Source organism: Varroa jacobsoni, unplaced genomic scaffold (assembly GCF_002532875.2).
Source record: "Varroa jacobsoni isolate VJ856 unplaced genomic scaffold, vjacob_1.0 scaffold_1222, whole genome shotgun sequence".
Classification (NCBI taxonomy): Eukaryota; Metazoa; Arthropoda; class Arachnida; order Mesostigmata; family Varroidae; genus Varroa; species Varroa jacobsoni.
The window spans coordinates 187863-209765 of record NW_019214124.1 but is presented as its reverse complement, the minus strand read 5'-3'; the positions used below and the strand labels follow the sequence as shown (position 1 = coordinate 209765).

The following is a 21903-nucleotide window of genomic DNA, read 5'->3' as shown; positions in this document are numbered from 1 at the left end:
TACGCAAAACAGCTTTGCCGATAGGAAGATTGAGGTAGGCAGTTGAATTTCTTTTTAGTTGAACGTAATGAGGTATCGACAAAGTCAGATATATTCAGGCCGGTAATCATGCCACAAGCATAGCAAGTTTTTCATCAACTGAGTCTTATTAATTAATTAAATCTGCACGCACGTTCTTGCAATTGTCAAACATTGTACGAGCATACACTCTTGTGAAGGCAATGGCTTTCTTATAGGCCTGCAACTGTTGTTATAAAAAACCTTCAATAGAAATCACGTTATGTAAGCTTAATGGTCTGTCTATAAACTGATAAAACATTAAAATTATAAACATCATCGGCCGAAACATGGCTTACTGAAGGGCCCAGCGCTATCTCAAAACGTCCATCATACATACCACCGAAGGTTCCCATATTTGATTCTAAGATGCTAGCATGACCTTTTTTTTCTCTAGATCAACAGGTGCTGATTTGCAATGCTATTTCATCGCAACAAATCCAATCAAGCAGCTCGTCCGAAGTCTACGTCAAGATCATCCCTAAATAGTGGCACTTCTCGTTCCGTATTAGTCTAGGTATATCTCTGCGGATAGCCTACGCGCCACCCCAGCCTTCCTCTTTCGCCCCTTGTTTTGTCCAGAAGTGAAGTGGAGGACCGCGTCCCAGCTGCCTCCACAAGTTTGCAGAAGACTAGCCTTCTGAAAAAACGTCAGGTATCAGTGCTGTGCGTTTTTCATTCGTTATGTTACCTACTAAACCACACAGAAGTATCTTTGCAATTCATCGTCAACCACACTAGCCATCAGAACTGTCGCAACTGTCTGTTCGTTGTCTTCCATACTCAGCCTTCTGTGCTAAGTGTGTCATAGTTGTGTGCCTTATGATACTCTACTACTACTTATTGACAGAGTTGCTCTTCTGCTCCGGAACCTTCCCCCTAGTTCAGCTTTAGTCTCTAGCGCTCAATTTCTCTTCGTTCTAGCTGCCTGCTGCTTTGCTGGTAGTGACTGTCCTCGCAGCCAGTTGGCAACGCGACGAGGGAGTGACTCGACCACACAAAGGCACAAATGCACACGCACGTAGAATTTCTATCTAGGCACTAAGGTGTATTTGTCTGCGAGCAAAGTATAGTCGTGCAATTGTAAGGGACGATGACAGTCAATCGACACCAGCATCTCCACCACGACAAGGAGACCTGTCCTCTTGATGCTGCCGGCGGCACGACACTCAGCGACCCTCGATTCAATCGAGGAGTCTGCAACAAATGACCGGTAAGGAAACGGCAGTCGGGATACAGAAGGAGCATGAAAAGGTGTTAGCGGTAGAAAAAAACAAGATAGCCCGGTGACGATGCAAAGAAAAGACGGCTTCACACGCAGGTCTATCTCAACTGTCCATAACCTAAAAGAAGACCCTCCATCCAAAGGCCATGCAACAACTACGCCTACCATCTCAGTCCCCTACGCTTGTTAGCCTTCTATTTTTCAAACAAGTAGGCATTACTGCATCATTCGTTGCTGTCGACGCTACATCTCTCTCCTTCGTTCTACCTTAATGCCAGTGCTTAACGGTGGAACACTGGCCGACCTGCAAAGTCAATGTTGATCGCGCGGTCTCGTTCCCATGCTGATCTAATTTGCCACCGTTACCAAAGCTACCGTCGGTAGCGCCGCCATACGACGAAATAACAACAGTGCAGGAGGAAAGAAAACGTCGCGGCAGCTACTACCGTCGTCGCTTGAAACCGTGAGAGCGACTGAACGAGAACGAGGCAAACAGGCAACTAACAAGATTTGCTTGCGACAACACAACCTTTACGACGAAGACCGAGACCAACATGATTAGAAAACTCCGTCCTGGACAACAACAACGATAGTTCCCGACCAGACCCGGCTGGCAGGTCCATTCTGAAGATCCTAGCTTCTCCGCCGTCCCTGTGTTTCGTTCCCTTGACTTTTCGCTAGTTTCTCCACCATCACTTACCCCTGTTGCATATACAAATGCTGAAGCGGTGATGCCGCGGCTAATACGAAATGACACCACCAGCAGAGAGGAAAGCCGGTAGAAATAAAAGCTTAGGACAAATGTTCTGATAGAACTTTTTCACGCGCTGCGAAAGAGCTGAATATTCACTAAACTGCTCGGCATATGAGATCATAAGGTGCATTATATTATCTTGTGTCGGTCATGGCGATACGATAAACGAATGTGGTAGTACCAAACGCGAGCAACAATGACAATCGTAAGTTACAGTAATAATTCCGCACTCGGATTCGTCTCAACGTATCTTAAAAATCATTCTACGCGAATGGGGCGCTCCATTTTGCCTGCTGGCAACCATTGGCGACCCCAGTACGGCAACAGTGGGTATGCGACATATGTAGTCGGCTTCCTGTCAGAATCCTGACCGGGTATTGTGCGACCGTGCGTCGTTCTGCTATGCGCAATCTACATTATTATAATGGGCCAGGTTATAAAAGCGAAATTAGGCAGGGGACAGTTACTCGATATGAGATGTGTTTGGCAGAACGTCGCCGCGCTAGATTGACCGTAGATCCTTAAAAACAAATTTCAAGTATTTCCACGCCCGATGTTGGGGTAGATGGGCAGTGGATAAAAGGCGTATGCGTTGCACCACGCCAGAGCACTTCTTTATAATATAAGTAGGGATAGGAAGAAGTCCTGCAAACTTCCCAATATTGTACCTATCCCCTCAAACTCCTTCCATGTAGCTTCCTCACACACGATTTGATTAGAAGAAATTGAGAGCTGCTGTCAGGTTGTTCACTGTACTTTGTGGCCCTTGTGAATCTACGGCACACGGATGGTCTCTTCATTCCGGCCAACCTAAAGCGACAGAAAGGTTTCCACGGGAAGCTACTTTAAACAAATTTTCAAAAATCAATTTTCACAGAAAACGATTATTCAAAACTTATCTCCTAATTAAATCAACATTATGTTTAGAATTACTAAAAATAATTCAATTTCGGTCTACTTCGTTAAGATATTCGAAGGCTGGTATACATTAGCAGTAGCCCCGATGTACCTTATTTGTCTATGAAAAAAAGAAAAGGCAAATATTTCAAATGATGATTTAGATGATGTCATAGTAGATGTAATTCTCTCAGGTTGGGTCAAACGTGATTAATGTACTGTATGTCTGTGTGCTTGTAAACGGATGTAAATGTTTCCTGATTAAAATATTTGCTTTTGTCTGTGCAAAACGTTGCTTGAGAATCGTACACCGTAAGCTCTTCTGTCCATACCTTGCTGTCGATGGTAGGGTTTGTCAGTGCGGAAAGGTCACTGCTCTCGATGCGCCACGGCCACAGGCAGTTGCAATAGTAAACAAGAAATACACACAACGACAAAATCGAAGCGAAAGAATCCTTTGCTTAATCCTCAGGCCACTTTTTAGTGTCACTGGCAGACACCGTCAACAAGAGATTAGCAATGTGAGTAACAAACCGTAGTAATGAATGCCGTTCCCTGGTTTTGTTGATTTGACTAGCGTTTAACTCGTTCGCTGGATAGTTTCGTTCACCTGTTGGCAGGAACTTGGTCACCTGCCGCCCAGGCCACACCGCTGCACCGCTAATGTTTGCCAATTTCAATTGTTTCCTACTTTCCCCTTTTTAGATAGCTATGGGTAGTTCCAAACTGTCACGACAGCCGAGAGACAGGCAATATGCGCTTTTGTAGATGAGACTACACAAGCACTTAAAGGCTAATGGGATATGGCTGCCAAGAGAAACACACCACAGAGATATACCACTAGACAGGACAACACTCTCTTACGTAGGATGCGAACATACTGACTGGACTAGATCAAGGAGGGCGCACGCTCCGGTCCAAATACCCTCGCCACCTCGAAGGAAAGGGTAGCGCCGCTGTTGAGAGGAGGTGGAAAAGAACATAAACGACAGCCGGCGGCCAGGCGGCCATTGCCACGCGGAGAGTGCTACCAGAAACATCTCCTTCTCTTCCTTCCGCGTAGACAGATAGATATGGACGGACGCGTCTTCTAGTACGCAAAGCCGTAAGTGTCGCGGGATACTCCGTGAAAAACTGCTTGGATGAAACGAAGGGCAGGTAAAGCAACGAAATGGCCATTCGACGGTAAGGATTAGCTAGATTGAAATAAATTTTTATTTATGGGTTCGTAAGCCTGGTCCAGGCTCGAACTTGGCGGTTGTTGTTGGCTGCTTCGATCATAAACTTTTATGGTAAATAAACGCTACAAGTGTCTGCGTTCGCATGTATTATAGCGTTCTATGTAATAAAACAAATTGTGCCTGTAAAATCACCGAACACGCTGAGCGGATGTGCACTGTTCAGGTCTAAACACCTCGGATTATATGCGCCTAGATATCTGAAAAACTTCTGCCCCAACAGTTTGCCATCTGCAGTCCCGATCGTCGTTGGTTCGCCGAACTGCGATAGCCGCAATTTCTCATACTTGTCATTTATACTCCCCCAGCTCCCTGTTTATGTCATGCCTAATATCCGCCGTGAGTAGACACTCGCCTGTGGCATTATACACGACAACGAACTTCGACGATTGGCTATAGCACAGCCATGCAGGGACCCAATCGAGCACACCAGTGAAGTCCAATAGATGACTTCTGTCTAAGAGACTTTGTCGAGGTCTCAAAGCGGAACATTAAGAAGGATCGATGGTTCTTTTCTCGGCTTGTGCCGTCCTGGTCCTGCAATGACTGCTTTGTTAGTTCCCGCTGAGCCGCTTCCGTTGTATATGAAGCAAGCGATAGCACTACCAGTAGCAGCAGTCAGATTCCCCCCAAGGCTTTACGGATGATGAGCTTCGCATTATAGCATTAAACCCAATTGCCTCATCTGTTTTGTTGAAGCAAGAATGACATTTGCTTTGAGCTTGATGACTAAACGTATGTTTAGAAAACATTACGTAAAGGTTGTGCGAATGGTTACTTTAGCTATTATCTACATGTTGACAAATTTTTAAAACGATTCGATGTTTGTTACTAAGCACCTTGTAGACTGTAATTCGTAAAATGCTTAGTACAATAGATGCTGCGTACAGCTACCAGTCGATCGTCGACTGGGTACGGATATTGATAGGTTGGGAAGTTGCTTGACATGTTGGCCTGTGCAATATACAAAGTAGTTCAGACATCCCATCTTAGTGATATCTGCACTGGAAGTTCCCTTCTCAGTGAGTGGCAAAAACACTTACTAGCCGTGATAACCTTAAACTAGCCATCCTTCCTAAAACAAAGCGAGCTATAAACTGGTGGCCATGAGCGGCTCACTCGAAAGCGAGCATGTTGGACGGCCACTCAAAACAGCCAGACCAATTTAAATTTACCCCAAAACCAAGCCGCACCCAAAACCGGCAGTGTTCCTTTAAAAGCGTAACTCAAACGCATCACGTTCTCTGCAGCTAGATTCGTTGACGTCGTCGCAGGCGCCTTTTTAGACTTCAGTATTTTTCTCTTTTGCCTCTCTTTCCTCTAGACTTACTGTTGGATGCCAGAAACGTCGTGTTAAGATCTGAGGTCAAGGATAGAAAAGATAGGACACAAAAGCAGGCTTTTTATTAAACTAGCTCCTTGGAATAGCTGGCCAGAGTAGCGGTTTTCCTATTGAAATGGAGCATAAACCTGCAACGGAGCTCGTGTCTCTATGTGTATCATAGTAAAGCGTCGCTTGTTGCCACGCGCGTCTTAATTCAACAACGAGTGAACGCACTTGAATGCTCTCGAGCAAAGCGGGAAAATGAGTTAGGCCAAGCATGGGAGAGTAAAGTTCGTCGTACTGTCGAAAGAACAAACTTTGCTGTTGTAGCTTTGGCGCCACTAGTGTGTGCGTAAATGCCCCAGTGTGTGTGACCGTTGTAAGTGCGTGCATCTGATGTTATTGATCATCGAGTTAGTTGTTGGATACCGCCACACCCACTGTCAACTCTCTTTATTGTTTTGTAGATGCTACTAATATTTCTCTCTACAGTAGCTTGTACTGCAAGTTTATTCAAGCAAGCTACACGTACCTGTTGATAGCTATCATGATGGTTACCTTCTAGTTGAGATCTCGAGGAAATTCACCATTTCATACTTATCGCAAAATATCGGACATATAAGCGTTACACAATACTTTCAACTACAATGGAAACACGATGACGACGATATTCCTTAAATACTCCATACTTATTATAATGAGATTTGGCTCAGCGATTAAAACTTTATCATTACTAAACTTAGTAAAACCTTACCTGCTCTTTTTCTGCTTAGTATAATAAATAGACCGGAGGCATATAGGGTAAAATACTCTTCCGCCTTTAAAATTGCAATTTTTCAATAAGAGATATGCTAATAATAAACGGCACACTTCCGTGCTTCGTAAATGCTGTTTCAAACTGGATATTTGAAAACATCCCTGTAATACCTAATAAAAGCCGGATCCTCTGTCCACCGGTAAATATATGTTAAATTGTAATTCTATTAATCTACGCGGTTTAACGACGCTAACAAGGAACAGCTTAATTAAAAAGGCCTGAATACGAAATAGGTTATTGGTGGACTAGAAGCCGGCGTATGAAGCCGGCGATAGTTTTGTTCCATATAACAGGAAGTACAATGCAAAGGTTCATTAAATCACAATTTGTTGGGATAATTGCTTGCTATATAGCATCTTCATATCGTTCTTTAGTGATATAGCCCGCGTACGTCTCGTATTTTATTCATCATTTTTGTCAAAAAGATGGTACAAGTATGATCAATACGACATTTTGGTGAAATAAATCTTTAACGAAGATTCCACATAAGAATGTGCATCCGTTTGTCAGAGCTCTCCTCTGTTAAAACGGGAGCAGGACCATTAGCTCGGTACTCAATGCACGGTCGGAAAAAGACACGCTATCTAGTTGGGTACGCCATCTTGTGCATCATATGACACAGACGTAATCATAGGACACGGTTCATGTGGCTAACGTTTACCGAAATTAAAAGCCCTGTCGCAAAGAACAGAATCACCAAGTAGACAGAAAACGCTGGTCTGCGTGCTTGTCACTTACCTCTTTTGTTCTGTTATTCTAGCTCTAAAAAGCTAAGGACTGTCAATTCCCCTCGGCATAAAAGATGCTGCCTAACCTAAAGAACGCGCTTAGAACACAGTTAATAATGTCTAACCTCAAAATAATGTACTTGAAACTTTCAATAAGTAATATTTAGATTTTTCAACTGTAGACACCCGCTGTAAGTAGATTACTCTCTACCTGTAAGGCTGACTCAATAAAAATCATAATCAAGAAGCATTCTCTTATGACAGGAAATAGAACGTCTATTTTACAGGGTATTTTGAATGCAATCTTAATATGCACCTTAAACCTGTAAGTAAGTCTGATAACGCAGCGTTCTTCGTACCTTCAATAAAATAATTCTGCCTACTGTTATACTCATGTTTATAGTGAGTGTTATTAAGGATCCTTTATTCCTATTAAATTCATTAGTGAGTGCTACCTGCAGACTCTTCATACCGGCTATATTTCTCGCAAGCATTTAGTTCCGTTGATTTTCTGCGAGCCGACGAGCTAAACTTTCTTATTCTTCCTCTTCCATGAAGAACTCTTTAAATGGCGCCATTTTCGCATACGTATATACATATATATGTGTGTGTGTATGCTATATGTTACACGTAGCAAAAGAAAGGAGAGGAAAAGAGCTGGTTGAAAGGCTCTATCAAAGGGGTCCGCCTTGAGAGAATGACATTGGAAACCTCACTCCATCCTGTCAATTTACTTAGATTAGCTCGGATTTCACTATCAAATGGACCGCTAGATAGATACTCGAGTATTCATACATTACTAGCGCGTGCCTAGATACGCACGCTTCATCAGGAGACAATGCTTTGTTAAGATCCTGCCCTCCTAGCCGCTATCCCAATTGAGGGCGCATACATAGACACTTGGAACAATCTAAACTACAATGCTGCCGTTAGACTAGACCTCCTACCCGATACTCAGTCGCTGCGCTGAGGCCGGACCACTTACTCCGTTGGCACTTAGTGTGTTGAACGAAACGAGCAACGGAGCTACTTGAAGCTTGGGAAAGTACGCCGCTTGGCACACATCTGCTACGGCTGCTGCTTGAGACCGGACTAACGAGCAGAAGAGGGAAAAGAGAGAAGGAAAATACGGCAGTCCCTTGACCCCCGTAATACTTATTTGTTATCGGCCTGCAGAGAACTGTTCGGGGAGAAGGTGGTGCCAGCCGGTATTGCCGTTGCCAACGTTTCTATAGGACCGTTTCTAGATCCTAGGTAAAATAAGTACACAATCAGAGGAAATACAGCTAGTGGTCAACATAAGGACATGGGGGGTTTTGGACTATATCAGTGGGACTGTGCTGCCAGCCTATCACAGATAGAGCAGATGCAGCCTATTGGTTTTGCATAAATCTACCTTTGCCTGTATGCGATTCTGGGTAAAAACTAAGACACGTACAGCATTTAAGTTTATCCACTGGTGCTTATTGTGACCGTACAATTATTTCATTGAAAACCTTCACCGGTATAAGTGATCGATGAGGTATCAGAGACTCCGTATCCCATAACGTTAATCGCTGAACGATTTCGCTATTCATATAGAGTTGGAATCGTGTTGTACACGAAAGACAACTCGGATTGCCCCATTGATCGTCTTAACGAATCCAGGGCCGATCCCTCGCCTAATTTTCCTAAAAATAAATACATATAAAGAAAATGAAAGGCGTCAAAGGTACAACTAAAGGACCTCGCTTTTAACCTACGCTACAGAAGCTCAGAGATGTTCGTTAGGTTGTAATCTAATTTCAGTATATTCTCACTATTGTTGTATGTAAGCATATTGACGTGCTTGGTTTTTGTGCTGATTTCCAAAGAAGGTCTCTAGTCATTGCTAGTGCGATTCTAGAATGCTTTGAAGATTACGCAATCGTCTGCTAAGCTAAGCAGGGTTTCGATGATTCTACGAAAACCTTACGTGCACCTTTGCCGTTCTTTGTTGTGCAATCGTGCTTAAAATAGTAATAAAAAATGAAAAACGAGAGAAAACATTTTTAAAAGTCGTCACAGGGCTAACCTTATTAGGCAATGGTTGGAGGCTAGTAAAGTTTCAAGCTACGTCAGACGCTTTCTGAGAGGATGTTTGTAGATGTTTATCTCCTTCTATTGTCTTGAAACGCACCACTAATTGAATATGTATTAATAGTATAAAAGACACGCCCAGAAAGTCTTCTTGAAGACGGTCAAAGTTGACGGTTCCCCGGATTAAATTACTTGACGAATTCGCTATGGTCGCTATGGTTGCAGTTGATTGTAAACAGGGAACACCGGACACAGTTTCATGTTCCGAATCGATTTCTATTATATTTTCGCAGAGGATAAAGTTTATCTGCTGTTTTTGCAACAAATTAATGGAGGTATACGTTATCAAAACACACACTGTAGATGTTTGTTTATTACTGTACCTATTCTCTAGCCTTAAATCGAAGCCGGACAAGTGATCCACTAATCAGGTTCCACGGTAAATAAATTTCAATCAGAAAATGTATGTGTGACCATTATATATATTATCATTGCTCTGAATTATGTCAAAAAGGTTGGTCACAGTATAGTTCATCATAATATCTCATGCTCACAAAGATGCCCACAAAAGAGACCGTAGATAGTGGACACCGGGGACTGTACAGCTATGGTTTCTTTATTGATGAAAAAAGGGTATTGATAATACAGTGCAAAACGCAGGGGTTTTATTAAGAGATTTCGTCCTTCAGATTTGTCTGAGTCTACCTGGTCTGTACAAATTATCGAATGCCACTGAAATCTGAACAAAAGAAAGCACAACGAAATCATTAGTTTCGCAGAGAGTACCTCCATGGTATCAGTCTATAAAGTACTTCAATATACTTGATATAAGTAAGCGTATAAACTGAATCGTTAGTGAAGACGCAGTGGTAGGCCATTTTGAAGGACGGAATAGGCACACATGCTTAATGTCATGCGCACGGTTCGGTAGATTTCAACGATATATCATATTTTATAAACCTTGCGCAATCCACCAACATAAGGGGAAAATAGCTGACATGGTAATGTGGGATAAGATGACACCTATCATTAAATTCTTGGTCAATTTTCTCTTTAGCTAGGAAAGCATTTCCGACATTCTGCATGCATATGTATATATATACATACATTTGCATGAATATCGCTCTTTTATCTACGCATGATCTTGAATAATGACATTTGTGCAGTAATCATATAACAGAGCTACTGTTAATCTGACCTTTATAAAGACTGCTGAAATTTGTGACAGATCTGTTTCTATCGGTGTAATAAAGGCGACCTGCAATTGAAACGAATACTTAAAATACAGCCATCACCGAATCCGCTGGGAGTTAGGAGTGATATAGATGGAGAGCTTGAGAAAGGATAACGTTAATTAGGCACCTATAAAGGATTATTAAAGACAAAGGTAATTTTATCTGTCCGAAAATTCTACATGTGGTGACGCTGATGGGTTTTAGGTCCAACCCAAGCTTCTTACTCAAAAGGTCCACCTGTTATTATTGTTATAGCTTGTTTTTTGACCCAGTATCTTTGTTAGTTTTCATACATGTCGCTGAGATCGCTGAGGTTACGCAGTAGTAGATCTTCCGGCTTCTTCGAGCGAGGTCATAGGTAATAGTTTTATATCGATGCAATACCTGTAAAAATCAGACGTACTATAATGACGAATGTAGAACTTTTCGGGTACAAATAAGCCTACATCATTACTACATAGTAACGAAACTCAGCGATTACCCGTTTTTAAAGGTTATATTCCTTCGTGAGCTAAAAAGATAAATTCGAAAAATATATGCGGTTCTACTTAACCGTTTCAAGATACAATAAATAACTTTAGTAGTCGACATAGTAAATACTTCTAATTGACGTTACCTCAATACGTTTAATGAGTCAGTGAAGCCAAGAGCAGTAGCCATAAGTTTTCCAAGAAGATAAATGAAACGAGGTTACCTTTTAAGTCGTCGAACAGTTGAGACTCTAAGTGTTCAACGCTTTTCGAACAAAAGGCTCGTCAGCTACAGAGTTTTTCAGACAAGTTTCACTTGAAGATGGTGTTTTACATGTGAAAGATACAACAAACCAGGTATACTGCTTTCCGGTACCCACAAAAAGCCTTCCGACGCCATTGGCCATGTTGAAGTTTTTTATCGTCTTACCTTCCAAATCCTCAACTTCAATCAGATATCCGTTAATAGAGCCTTTTGTGTCTTTTTCCTTTAGAGGTAACAAGCCAACTTTAATCTTCCTTTTAACGGCACTTAAGTGTAAGTGTTCTACACGCCTACGGTCTGTGGAGCATGCGCAGAAATAATATATTTACATTGAATCAAGATGTCGTTTATAAATTAGCTTCAAGTTATCGTCGAAGACACTCTTCCATAATAAGTAATCCAAAGAATTACCCGACAAGTTTGACGTTGCGCGGAGCTACAGTATCATTGCCTTCGTCTATCCATGCTGGAAGTTCGTACATCGTGATGAATTTTGGGTATATTTGGGTAGCATGTCGTGCTGAACTGAACGAGTTTCCATCTTCAAAGCGAGGCTTTGAAATGAAGATCCGCTAAATTCAACAGATTTCTGGCATTTAGTATTTTTCAAACGGTTGAAATCTGGTTTCTCCCTTGCTTCGACCTCGTCCAAACTTCAATCATTATGTAAACTGTAATGCGCTTCTTTTACTCCAAGGAAAGGCATATAATGGTTATAATAACTGGCACATTAGATCAATACTGTTTTAGGCGTGAATATATACTAACATTAAACCGCGTTATTAAAAAAGAAACCGTGAGTTACTAGCATAAAGTGAAATGCAAATACATACACTATAATAACTAGATAGATAAAAGAATTCTTAAGGTAGATAAAGCAGTTTATGACCTACTTAGTTCTTGGCCCGGTTTGACAAATCTGTATATTGTCATCCCTTTTTTAAGTTGCAGTTCCTCTTGAAAATCTGATAAAGCCACCTTGAAAATGAGTTTTTTTCCTACTAAAATATTATTGAATGCTATTAACCCTTGGAAGTCTATTGTTGCACGTCCACGTATTGGCATATTTACATATGATAGTTTATAACAGTAGATAGACTATCAATGTAAGTCTCGGAACCTACTCGCCTCTAAACTTCATAGCACAAGCAAGCTCAAGAACTTTTGCAGGAACGACTAAAAAGCTTACGACGTTTTCATAATGAAGCAGAAGAAAACTACGTTACCAACTAAGGGGGTAAAATAAAAGGGTCACATAAAGTACTGGTGGCAAAATCTATTTCCAATATTGTCATGCTGCCGACGTTACTAAATGGGTTTACAATCGAAATAAACGCTTGGTAAAAACATATACATAGAGATTTTTCGATAATATTACGGCTATCGGTAAAGTAACCGTTACCCAAAAGAACCCAGGACTTATTGCTAGTTGTAAGATGTGGCCACTATCATTGGTGTTCAAAGAAACCTATGTAACAGTTGAAGACGAATCGTCGGAGTCTAGTTGATGAGCGACTCCTTTAGAGATTAGTTGTGTTTCATGTAAAATAAAAATACAATGAAGGGAGATATGCACAGTCCGCTGTGGGATCCTTAATGAGCGTCATGACGAACGTTTCAAACAGGTTACTGGTCCAAGTACAGACTGAACATTCTGGTAATAAACGCATGTCTACGTTACTGTCAGTTAAATGTTTCGCTCAATCAAACCCGCTAGGAAGATCGAAATAGATGCGATCAATTTTCTCTTGTTGTAAGGACCATTTTGAGGAATCGAGGGGCAGGTCGTCCGGCAAATTGAAGTTTCTAAATATGATTTACCAATGATTTCTAAAAATAATGAAAAAGTAAGTGGTTCAACTGTGGACCTTTATCTACACTTGATTCTCCATTTCTTTATGTACCAAGGTGATGATCTAGTATCACTTTTGTCTTCGCAAGATCTACACATAACAAAGCAAAGGGAGTCCTTTGGTATTAACGCAACTGTGAAAAACTATTTCCTTGGAATGTCCTTTATACTTTGCTTGCCTTGAAAGCAATATTCGTCCGCAGACCATGAGCTCGTAAGGTTCAAGATGGTGGACAAAGATCACTAGATTCAATTGTATATCACAATAATCGTCAATACACCTACACGACATATAACAATGGTACATTCTTACGGACGTGCTATTATCTATTTGTTAGATGCCTTAATACGCAAGCTATTCAAGATCTAGTAAAACTAATCACACGTAAAACTAAAATCCAGTAAAACGAAGAACACGAAAACGTGGTCTGTTCTGTGTCGATGTGCTTACTTCCACAGCTACGGGTTGTGATCCTCTTTTGAAATTCTGTACTATTCGCCTAGATGCTTCTCTTCCATGCTGGAAACTAGCTCGATAGCATTAATATTGTAACGGGACTGGTAGAAGATTACGACAAAGGCCATATTATCTAACTTTTTCTAATAATAATTATTATTCTAAGTAATTAGATTCTGACCATTGTAGTTTATTATATTTGTTTTCCGGTTTTAGAGTGAACGACGCTCGATGGAAATCCTAACTGTGCGAATCAGCAGCGTTCTCATTAACAACGCTGCTCTAGCGTAAGTTAATTCCATCCCCAGGGCAGCCGATCAGCTATTCCTGCCCCAGTATGTAAGTATATATGATTAATGGTAAACGGATTATTGTCTAGCGCTTACAATACCGAAATTATTTTTGCATTTCGAGGAAATTGCCTCAGTAAAAAACCATACACAACAGTTGATAATAACAGCTAAAAGCAATAAACAAACGGGGCACTTTGCTTCTACAATGGCTAATGATTATCATACAACTGCTGGCTAAGTCGATCGTGCATGTACACAGCATTGAAATCAATACGACCCACGACAAGCTTCCCACGCGCCTGCTGTATTAGTTAGCCTGAAGTCTTCTCAAGATTTATATATATACTAATACTGAATCCATCACGCTTCCGGCTGGATGGCCATCATAAATGGATAAAATAACAATATAAGTCTATCTCCTCTACCTAAACAGAACTTCGCAACTTCTTAGGGATGGTGATTCTTCAATTTCCCTTCAAATGTTATAGGATTGACCCTGAGAGCGGGTGTAATTCGTAAGTGCCTAGCTTCCTACCTCTGCGTCATATGGTGCAATGACGATCTTTATTTGGAAGGGTAATTATCAAAGATCACTCTAAGATAAGAAAATATTATCAACGCTAGTTATTCCCTGTGTAATAAGGTAGAAAAAAAACTACCTATAATTTAATAAGAAACAATTTTGGGCCCGGGCTACTGTAAAAAAAACTTCTAAACGAATCTTATGATTTTTAATTACAAAACACCGACTTTTCAGTATCCTAGAATTATTATTAAGTTAACGACATGCTAACCGTTTCAACAATAGCTGCATATATGAACAAATAGTTCTTTAAGGACCTACAAACCAGAAGGAAAAGCAATATCGGATCTTCCTCCTGTCCTATATTACATAAGTCAGCAATAAATTTATACACCCGTATTCCCTTTAGAGTGACATTTTGAGCGGGACCATTGAGAGTGACAATGCACCCGTTCTAACCATGACATCGTCTCCACTAGTCATTGTTTGCAGCAAAAGGTATAGTGCAAATGTCCTGGACTGCCCATTTTTTACTCATTTTCTGTTTTGGTTGTTTACATATTGTCTTTATGGCAGACAATCGCTTGCATGATTTAGGAGAAAGGATACACTTCAGTGATCTCGATTACTTGTCGTAGATATGTAATAATAGTCATGTGTTTGCCGGGTAGACGTTATATACTCATGAAGACCTACACTCGTTTACGGCTGCTACATATCTATTGCACCTATCTGAAGTTTCTACAAATAAAAACAATATAATACCATTGCAGTCACAACGTGGGGCAAAAAGCGTCAATGAAGCTGTAGAACACTGCATATGTGGAGAACTACTTTGCTAGGAAATAGTCAAGAGACATTTTCGGTGAGCGACATTTAGCAGTAGGTTGCGTAACTGCATGCTTTAACCGTGAGGTTTCTATGAGGCGTGCAAGTAAACCTGGAGCCTACATTTAGCGTCTTTCTATTAGAAGTTCGAAAAACAGACATCGTGAAGAAATGTAGCCTACATCTTTTCCGAAGGCTCCTTTGTCGCCTCCATCATTATCATATCTCAATGAAGATTGAAAGGCAGCATGTACGGTACTTACCTAATAAGTACAGATATTTTTATTCGAGGCAAATAACGATGATGATCCAGCATTGGATGATAATCCAGTACGTCAAAGCAAAGGCTGTCATCGACTGTGTTGTTGCCGTTTCGTTACCATTGGCGAATATATATGGGACCCAATGGCACCTTTGCCCCACACGGTGACTTTTTGTGAACCACCGACTCTTTGGTTCTCTGACAATGTTGCAGATTTGACAATGTTGTTAGCGCACATAGCATTCTAGCTGACAACAAGCCATAGCCATTTAATGGAGTGTCATCGTAACGGACCGTCTCATTTTTTAACAAAAAACAAACGTTGGTCATGATGTAACGTTAACCACCTGACGAACTGTCCTCTAACTCTGGCTTACGTACAAATACAGAGAAGAAAGAAGCATGAAACTGACCGGCAATTTCTCACGCGTCCTACACGTCCAAACACCTTTTCAGCTGTTAAAATTTTAGTATCGGATTTCGATAGGTATTAAAATAGATCAGTACGAGTTAAGGAAGCAGGAACTGAAACTGAACCAAAGAGAATTCTGGAACCTAAACATGGAGTGAACGACCGTTAGAGAATACGCGTACCTAAGTATCGTTCATTCATAATAAACGGTGAGTGCAACAGGTGGGAGTGTTTTCCAATCACAGTACGGGCTGAAACCGATGATCATGATAATAGTGAAGATAATAATAACAACGATACTATACATGCACTGTTCTTACGTCCCCTCGTCCAAATTCAATTTTGCTTGACAAAAATCTTATAAACGAATTAGTTAGTAACGTGTCGTGATTTATCATTCCAATGCTTTTCGAATGTATCGTTCCGTCGTTTATCTAATCCCGTGACTTTTTTTTTTTTAGATTTGGTACGGTCGTAGCTGTGTGCGATCGTAGTTAAATTGTTGTCATTGTTATTTGATAAGGTCACGGTTTCGTATAAGAAGTTTACGTTTGATATTCGATTTCTTGGTGTTGAAGTGCAAATGGTATTGATTTGTAAGCAAGGTAGAGGACGGGAACTGTTCAGTTCCCCAAGAGGCCTGGATCTCCAGGTCTTTTCTGCTTATACAGAAGTCAGGGCATCTGTTATTAGTGCTAAAGAGACAGATTATGAATAAACTATTCGTAGTGATAAAAAAAAAATGCGTATAGAAACTAGCGACATCTATCCCCACTGCGCAAACGAAGCATCCGAGAGATTAATGGTTTTTAACCAACAATGTTGAAATGGATACAAAACAGAGAAGTGTCGCATCTACTACTAAACACCAAGGAAGCTATTATTATTCGGAAGGAAAAATTATTCGTGAGCTGATAAGGCCCCTGCTTGAAAATACCGGTGGCAATTGAGCCGAAAGACGCGAGCAACGTCCTTGTCAGCACATACAAATTTCGTTTAAATTCGAAACAAATTTCATTCAGCTAAGTCATCTAAAGTTATTCCATTCAGCGGCGTGTATACTAACTGTATGTATGTAAATGTTTCCCGTTAATTAATCAAGAGACAATGTGCTCTCTGCTGCTTTAGAAAGCAACTAAACGTAACCCTCAAAATGCAATAAATAAATTAAGGCCCAAAAATACCCATCTAACTTTTGGGGTAAATGGGGAACGAAGCGATATGGGCTGTTGCAAACGAATTGTAATAACGCTTTTGAAGAACGATGGAGTTCATACAGGTGTGCGTTAACGAAACGTTTTCAGACACACAGAGCTTTCGAAGAAGTTCCGATATTTTTAAATTATTTTACTGTTTGTGGCATTTCTCATTGTCCAGCACATGTGAATTCGAATCTGACTAATGAAAGCAAGCCACAATAACATCTTGTGCTTAGTGAGGACAATTCAATGAGTGCAGCTTCCGCTTGAGCTTAGGCAAGATTTATCGTTCATCTCAGGCGCGCTGTGCCTGTCGAAAAAGAAACAGCCTATTTGTCTTCGTAATATATTTCAAAGTTCATATTCTCTTTGTTGTCCTGTTTATTGATACTGGACTAGAATGGGAACAGTGGTAAGCAGTTGATAAGCTTTGTTTAACAAAACGCGATACAATAAAGAACATGCTATCAGACGAGTGTTCCCAATACCCTTTACAAACAGCATTAGCGTTGGGCCTATTTGTCGCCTTTGTGTCAACAGGGATATCGCAAAAGGCCTGTTGCTAATTTCTTAACCTTTTGCCCCAACAATAATTTTCAACGTCTTTTGCAGTTACAAACGATAATAACTACTACCCGGAGAACTTATTACTCAGTTGTATAGAAATGCTTGTAGTTAAACTGCAGCTCACATCATGTTCGCAATAAAGTCGATTCCGGTGGTTAACCAAACTGACATTATCACATCTAATGCTATATTTTTAAACTTTGCAAAAAAAATCTTATTTTCGTCCTATTTAGTCGACAATTTCAGCCACACATAGATGATACCGTCGGTCGTCGCATGTAAAGCTCTTCAGTTGCTTGCAATCTATCTCGTCCTCTGCAGACTAGGGCGCCTGCGGCATTTCGTAGTAAGCGTATGCTCCATAGGGCTCAGGTGGGCGCCTGCAGACAAAACCGTTTTAGCTACCGCGGCAACAAGTGGAGTACAATGATTACTTGGCTACATCTCGCTTTAAATAGAACGACAATATATGTGTCAATTAGAAATTTTTTTATTTGAACGTAAGTCATTTGTTGATAGAGTCTAGCCGTTTAAAACTATTCCTGGCATATGGAAATATTTCAGTTGAGATGTATGTCTACCTAGTACCTTTGTAACACACATCAAGTTTGCACCGTCAACGTTCGTCTTAGTCTGCACGTATGGCAGCCATTTTACAAGGGTGTTAATCCTCCCATGTATACACATGTAGGTATTATATATGGACGTTGACTGAAATACGCATTCGTCTCCTCGATTGGGTCGGCAAATGAAGTCTATGCACAGCAAAATCCATTGCTATCAAAAACAAGCAAGCGAGAGAGAGGTCGACTTCGCTGTGGGCTGAACGGGTTGCGACCTATCAGAGTTCAAAAGCTGCAGGAGTAGGACGCTGTGCAAGGATCTATGTTGTCTGGGGTGTGCGTGTGTGCTTATATGCACTGACCGAGTCACTAGAGTCTATCGGGTCTTCGTGCAGGGGTGGGGCAGCCGGAAGGGAATTGACACTGCGGACGATGGAGATGCAGCAAAGTGTCTGAGCGAACCAAACGACTCAGCAGAACAGATGCCGCCTGCCTCTTCAGGCCGAATAAGCTGCTGGAATTTGGATTTAATTAAATAAACTTGTATACGCGCGGCCTTTGCTACTCCTGCTGACAGCTTTTCCCTCGGTCCTCCGGGTCGAACTCGAGGCGGTATCCCTGCAGGTCGACTGGATGCACGTCGTAGGTCGCCGGACTAAACTGTTAAGCATAGTGAGAGGCAAGCGTTGAGCCCGCCAAGAAGCGACAACGCTCCACTCGATTGTACTCGGTCGGGGGACCCGATTCAACTGGTCCGTCGAACTCAAAACAGATTGACTTCATAGGTTGCCACAGTGAGAAAGCGAAACGCAATAACGGGAAACGTACCAAAGTTGAGACACAAACACAAGTAGATCAGCGCTCTTAGTCTTAAACTACAAATACGGGCGCGAAGCTGCGAATTCGCTCATGTGGTCATACATCATTCATACGAAAAATATGCGTCATTAAAATTAATTCTGGCAGATAGATAACGTGTTTCAAGAACGATTACTTCGAGAATTATTGGAACTTAATTAAATAAACAATAACTCGAAATTTCATTATCAACAATAATGATTTTTTTATGTTATTAAGTGTAAGTTTTTCCACTTTCTCAAGTCATTCCACTTATACAATCACAACGAGCTCATTAAATATATGCAAAATTCTCATCCGTAATGTACGCCGTACTTACTTTTGAACTTCAAAAACAGAAATTCGTCAACGATATTAGTTTACGAAACAGCCTTTTCAGAGAACTTCTGTTCATTTTACCTTAGCTACGTTTACCTAATTCTTCAGGTCACATGCTACAAGATGCACAAATTACCATAAATATATACTTTTCCTAATAAAATCACCCCTCGTCAGAGTAGGTAGTCAAGGGTCCAGACTATCAATCCCGATCAATCAAGCGCCCGATACTCGGTTCGGGTCTATCGGGAATCTTCTCCTGATGCCATACCTACAAAAGATCGACAATTTATCTTATACAATTCGCTAATAATATGCCATATTATATAGTAACTAATAATAATATGCAATCAGTACCGATACAATCAGTAACGTTGTGGCTCGTGACGTGCACGTTTGTAATTTTCATCAAGCGTTTGTGGATGCGCGCGTTTTTCATTCCATTTTAAACAAAGAGCTAAAGGGTGAGCGCGATATTCGTATGCTTGGTTCACTGATATCGCTATATCTAATGATCCGGAGAAATCATCCCTATCCAGTAAATGTTTGGCACGATCTTTTGTAAGTTCAGACAATAATCGTGACTGGATGACCGAACACTCATACTTCTGGCCCACGTATATTCCATTCAGAAAGATCGTAAACAAAAAAAATCATATAGTTTATGTCAAATTGCAGTTTCTTTTCAAACCACTTGACACTTCAAACACACTTCAAAACCACTGAAAGCTTTATTGCTACATATTGGATGTCCGTCATTTGTTTCACGGGTCCCGTAAAATAACGGCTCAAAGGACTGAAAAAACGATTGAAATAGGTGGAAACTTGTCTCATGTTATTAAAACCTATTCCTAATTACTTTAATTGAATTGCGTAGTTTTAATGACGACAGTTAATATGGATTCCGTCATTTCAGATGCTCAAATATTAGCAGTGATTGACGACTGGGATACTTTTGACAAATTCAATAAAAATAATAATAATAACAGTTATTATTGTCGTTATTGTTTTTATTTTATATATTAATAATGCTTTTATATATATATATATATATATATATATCATCACAAAAACAACTATCATTATTCAATAGGTAGTTCTCTATAAAGAATTAGCAGAACCTTTAGTGTTTTACAGTAATACGGTGGCGCGGAGACACAGCGTACACCGGGTGTCATAGTAATAATGCGAAAACCTGGGGTGGTTTTGGCACTTTTCGCATTGCTGTTCTCATGGACTCTAGTTTTACAGCTTTTGTTGGCTTTAGAAAAAAACTCAATGTCAGCAGATAGCCGTCAATAAAAATAAGAGAGATCGGGCACGATCCTAAACTTCTTCTTCTTCTTGCCTGTTAATCCAGTGTCGATTTTCATTATGCCGGTACGATGAGAAGCGAATATACGGTTGTTAAAAGGAACGTCCGTGCACTCGGAGACAGCTCTTCAAGGACGGTGAATCGGTTTAATACAGAACATGGCAACAGCGCCAAATTCTGGGTGTGAAGATACACCCACAATATTCCTAGTACCTGAGTCCATTTTTACAGCGGTCATCGTCACATAATATATAAATACCTATTCGATAAATAATAAATTGTTATTTTCGGCTTGATTATTCCTTTTTCACATTTAAGCTGTATCTAGATTTTACGGAGTGAGAATTACGAACTCTCAAGGTATCACGAGTCAATTTGGTGAAGATTCATAGTAAGAATCACTCCAGCGGGTGTGCCAAACAGATTCGACAAGAACAGAGACGCACAAATGCTTTATTATGCTTCGATGCTTTTTTTTTTCCAGAAAAATCACGCACACAGGCTACCGTGTCAGCAACAAAAGGAACTCGATACGATTCAACAAAAGCGATCTGCTATAACATGAAATCACTACTGCGATATTAGGCTACATTCACCAGAAGCCTCCATATATGCATGTGGAATACAATTATAGAATCAGGTATCCAATAGTTCGTATAGTGATATTTAGATATAACTGGTCTTGTGTAGCTAACGACACCAACTTCGTTTCAGGTCCAAGACATTGAGCAGGACAAGCGTGTATCGGAGATAGCACATGTCAGGAAAGTGTACTACTGTCCAAGAGCACGAAGCTCCAACTTGCGTTTTGTAAGCGCCATACTTTCGGCCTGTCAATGAACGAGACAAAAAAAATATATTGGAACGTCTATGGCAGCTGAAAACTGCGCGACCCTGAGTTTGGTGCACGGGAATATTACCGATCGCTTTCAATTTAGTGGATGCACATAGATAATACAATAAGATTTCTCCTAGTGACAACTAGCAATAATATGAGGCTCCAATTTTATTATAATTTAAGGAAGACTGTTCTAAGAATGTATAATCATTTTGACTCTTCAAAAAGACCCATTTTCGCACATAGTGCTTTATAATTAGGATCTCGAATGGTTTAGAGAAGAACGATTCTAAGGGCCGTCTTTTTGAATGTGATTTAAATGGAAGCACAGCGATCTAGCAGGTTAGGACGTCGAAGGAAACCTTCCCGCTTTCTCACTATCCTCCTTATAAGTTCCATCTTTGTCTTTTCCATTACTATATCGTAAGCTCGACAAACGGACGAAGGGAGACAGATGCGAGGTGGATGTGAACGAGCTTGGGAGTGAAAGAACAAAAGGCCTGTCTTTTTGTTGCACTTCTGTGGGTGACGAAAGCAGGGGAAGGAGGGG

General features: G+C 40.7%; 1 protein-coding gene and 1 long non-coding RNA gene across 3 annotated transcripts in view; one reads left to right on the top strand and one right to left on the bottom strand.

Moving 5' to 3' along the window:
• Positions 1-3781, bottom strand: part of LOC111267790 (uncharacterized) — a 75527-nt gene extending 71746 nt beyond the window's left edge. The window contains exon 1 of the mRNA XM_022846287.1: positions 3266-3781. The gene's annotated coding sequence lies outside the window, so the exon portion shown is untranslated. The remainder of the gene's footprint in view (positions 1-3265) is intronic.
• A 169-nt stretch (positions 3782-3950) lies between these two features.
• Positions 3951-21468, top strand: LOC111267789 (uncharacterized). Of its 2 annotated transcripts, none has more exons than XR_002684821.2 (3): positions 3951-4118; positions 13594-13716; positions 21230-21468. It is a non-coding gene; the product is annotated as an uncharacterized LOC111267789 (long non-coding RNA). The 2 variants fall into 2 exon arrangements; XR_002684820.2 differs by lacking the exon at positions 21230-21468 and adding an exon at positions 20117-20192.
• Positions 21469-21903: the final 435 nt, after the last annotated feature.